The sequence below is a fragment of the Lactuca virosa genome, chromosome 5 (assembly GCF_052849685.1).
Source record: "Lactuca virosa cultivar CGN04683 chromosome 5, Lactuca_virosa_CGN04683_v6, whole genome shotgun sequence".
In the NCBI taxonomy this organism is placed as follows: Eukaryota; Viridiplantae; Streptophyta; class Magnoliopsida; order Asterales; family Asteraceae; genus Lactuca; species Lactuca virosa.
Window position 1 is genome coordinate 359699207 of NC_136430.1, and position 4062 is coordinate 359703268.

At 40.7% G+C, this 4062-nt stretch overlaps 1 pseudogene; it reads right to left on the reverse strand.

Annotated features, from left to right (window-relative positions):
• Positions 1-1908: 1908 nt before the first annotated feature.
• LOC145113511 (putative mitochondrial protein AtMg00820 pseudogene) lies at positions 1909-2325 on the reverse strand (annotated as a pseudogene).
• Positions 2326-4062: the final 1737 nt, after the last annotated feature.

Here is a 4062-nt window from a genome sequence, read left to right on the forward strand (position 1 = left end):
GGATGAAGAAGATAAAGATCGTCGAAAAGTTTAGAAAGCGTAAAGCTTTCTTGGGAGGGAAAAAATGTTTATATAGCTCCGGATCTCAAAGGTTTATGGAATTTACCCTATCTACAACTGTTAATTGTAAAAACCCTTGGGTTTTAACCATTATCAGCCACAAATAAAATAATTAAAAGAAATTATTATTATTTTTTTGTTTTCCAAAAAGAACATTTAATTAAATGTCAGGCCCATTATCACATGTTTGGAGAATGTGTGGTGAGGGGCGTTAATCCGTTGAATAAATGTGGAATTTGGAATAGATTGGACGTCTTGGGGTAAAGGAGATTTGACAGTTTAAAGAAAAAGATTTCTTTTATGGGAAACAGATTTATTTGTCATCTATCCTAAAATAGGTCTGACAACAAAAGTGTATTTGAAAAAGAATTGAAACGTTGTATGCGACAAAACGAATGTTTTGAGAATGTTTTTTTTGTAATGAGAATCATTAAATGACACACAATGTTCCAGGGAATTGATGAAGTTGTTGAGAATTCATTAAATGGGACTACAAATTGATTCTTCATTGCGGTGGATGGTGATATGACTGCGGTGGAAGAAACTGAAAGGAACACTTGACAAAAGATCAGAAATAACAAAAAATAAGGACCCAAGAAATATAAGTATGATATATGGTTGCGGTATACAGTGTATACTATAACCATGTATGATAAATATATTAGACTAGGACCGCAATAGAGACCAGATGTGGTCTGCGGTACCGATCAATTCAAAAAGAACTGTGGGTCCGGATTCATCATCTCTAACATTTGTAGAAAACTGTTGAGTTTTGTTGTATCAAGTGCTTTTGTAAACACATCCGCAATCTCTTCGTGAATGGGGACAAAAATTAGTTCAATGTTACCTTTGAGTACGTGGTCGTTGATGAAATCGTACCGTAGTTCAATGTGCTTCGTCTTTGAATGATGAATAGGATTGTGAGAAATTGCTATAGCACTCTCTGAATCACAATAAATCGGTATCTGTAGCATCCTGTATCCGTAGTCCATCAGTTGGGTTTTCATCCAAAGGACTTGAGAACAGCAGCTAGCTGCTGCCACATACTCGACTTATGTGGTATACAAAGAAACATAATTTTGTTTCCGTGAAGACCAGCTAACTAGTCTTCCTCCAAGAAATTGACAACCACCGGAAGTACTTTTCCTATCCAATTTGCATCCGACATGATCCGCATCAGTAAAGGCTTGAAGGCTGAAGTCATTACCTGCGGGATACCAGAGGCCTAGAGCTTTGCTTCCTTCCAAGTATCTGAGAATTTGCTTGACTGCGGTTAAGTGCGATACTTTGGGATCGGCTTGGTACCTGGCATATAATCCTGTTGCGAAGGCAATATCTGGTCTGCTTGCGGTGAGGTACATCAAAGAACCAATCATTCCTCTATAAGTTTTGTGATCCACTGATTCTCCGGAAGGATCAGAAGAAATCTTATATTCGAAGGCCATAGGAACCTTGGCCGAGGAACAGTTGTACATTGCGTATTTCGTCAGCAGTTCAGAGGTATATTTTTCTTGATGAATGAATATTCATTGAGGGACTTGTTTTACTTGAAGTCCTAGAAAGAAGTTAATCTCTCTATTCATGCTCATCTGGAACTTGATGGTCATGAGCAGTGCAAATTCATCCACCATACCTTGATCTGTTGACCCAAATATGATATCATCCACATAGATTTATACAAGCATAAGGTGATTACCATTTTCCTTTCTAAATAACGTGGGATCAATCACACCTCTTTTATATCCTAACATGACAAGAAACTCAGAGAGAGTCTCATACCATGCCCTCGGTGCTTGCTTAAGACCATATGCTGCTTTCTCGAGCTTGAAACAATAATCTGGGAAGTCTTCACTCTCGAAGCCTGGAGGTTGTTGCAAGTAAACCTCTTCTTTCAATTCTCCACTCAGGAAGGCACTTTTTTACATCCACTTGATGTACTTTGATATTTTTGTGTGCTGCATACACTAAGAAGATGCGTATAGCTTCCATCCTGGCTATGGGGGCATAAGTTTCATCATAGTCAACACCTTCCAGTTGATTATACCCCTTAGCAACTAGTCTTGCTTTGTTGCGCACGACCTCAACGGATTCATTGAGTTTGTTTTTGAACACCCATCTTGTTCCAACAATAGTGTGACCTTTTAGTTTCGAAACGAGTGTCCACACTTTGTTTCTTGCAAACTGTACTAATTCATCTTGCATGGCGGTGATCCAGTCAGGCTCCAGAAGAGCTTCCTTGATGGATCGGGGCTCGACTGCGGACATGAAGGCTGCAAAGTGGCAGTGGTCCATGAGATCCTTAGAAGATCTAGTTAGTATGCCTCCAGAAGGGTTTCCGATGATTTGACCCAGTGGGTGGTCTTTCGTCCGAACATGGAGACGTGGTTGTTGATGATCAGTAGTTGCGGTGGAAGGAATGTCAACAACATCAGAGAATTCTGCGGTAGGGGAAGGCAGTTCCCCTCGACTTGAGAACAACCTACAGAAGTGTCTTGGACTTGGACTGTAGGATTAAGAGCGGCAATTGAGTGAGGTTCCCCCTGGATTGCGGATGAGAGTTCCTCTTGAACCAAAGATGGTTCCCCCTGGATTGAAGAATGAGTGATAACCCTTGGATCAGTTCTCGTGTCTATATTTTATTCTTCATCGGAGTGGCAAGAAGCATTTGATGGATTAGAGACTCTGCGGATGGAAACGGGAGCTACGTCTTAGATAACTGGAACCTCGATGGTTGGTGTCAGAACCGGAGTAGTGCATTCCCCCTCAACCAGAGAGGTGGAAGTTCCGAGTGACAAATCTTCAGACACTAAACGTCCATAAATTTCTGCATGTTGTTGTTGAGCTTCCGAAGACACAAGAATTTCAGACAGCTGGGCAGTCTCTACGGGGTCTAAAAGATGGTAATAGTTAACTTCAACTATGGTAAGAGGACCCGAAGAGGCTGGGATATCACTTTCCATGATTGCTTTTGTTTCGCTTGAAGGATCAGTGTTGTGGACGTAATAGTCATCAAATTTTAAAACAAATCTTTCAACTATTAGTCGCGTGCGTCAGATAAGAACCTTGGTTGTTGAGTATCCAAGAAATATGCCTTCATCAGACTTTGGTGCAAATTTGTTAAGATGATCCTTTTTGTTGATCACAAAACATCTACACCCGAATATGTGAAAGAATCAGACATTAGGTTTTCGATTGTTGAGGCCCTCATAAGGTGTTTTGTTGAGACGCTTGCAGACAATGATTAGGTTTTGAACAAAGCATGTCGTTGCCACCGCTTCGGCCTAGAAGTATAGAGGAAGGTTTGCAACGTTGAGCATGGATCTGGCTGCTTCTACCAGAGTACGATTTCTTCGCTCTACTACTGCATTTTGCTGCAGTGTGTAGGGAGCAGAGAAGTTGTGACTGGTGCCTTTAGAAACCAAGAAACTATTCAAGAGTTGATTAGTGAACTCGGTTCCGTTGTCACTTCGGATTCTGCGAACTGGTAGCTTGATTTGGAGTTCAATTTCTTTTATGAAGTTTATCAGGACCTGCGGTGTTTTGGATTTGAGTCTCAGGAAGAAGACCTAAGTGAAACAAGTAAAGTCATCAACTATTAGCAGTATGTACTTCTTGTAATGGAGACTGGCTACGGTAGATGGACCGCAGAGATCAATATGCAAATTGATGAATCAATGACCAGTGGGTGACTTCCCTTTGATTGTTTTCCACACTTACAAGTAGGGCAGAGTGTTTCATTGCTGTATTTCAGAATTGGGAGTCCTCGGACGAGTTCTTCTGTGACAAGATTGTTGATATACTGAAAGTTTAGATGAGCTAACTTGCTGTGCAACAACCAGCTAACTTCGGATACTGCTTTGGATAGAAAGCATAGTTGCGGTTTCCTAATGATCAATGAGACATCCAAAGGATACATGGTCCCTTCGGAATTGGTTTTGATCAAACAAGAGCTTCTATCGCTTGTCATGATGTAGCAATATTCATTGTCAAACTCAACCCGAT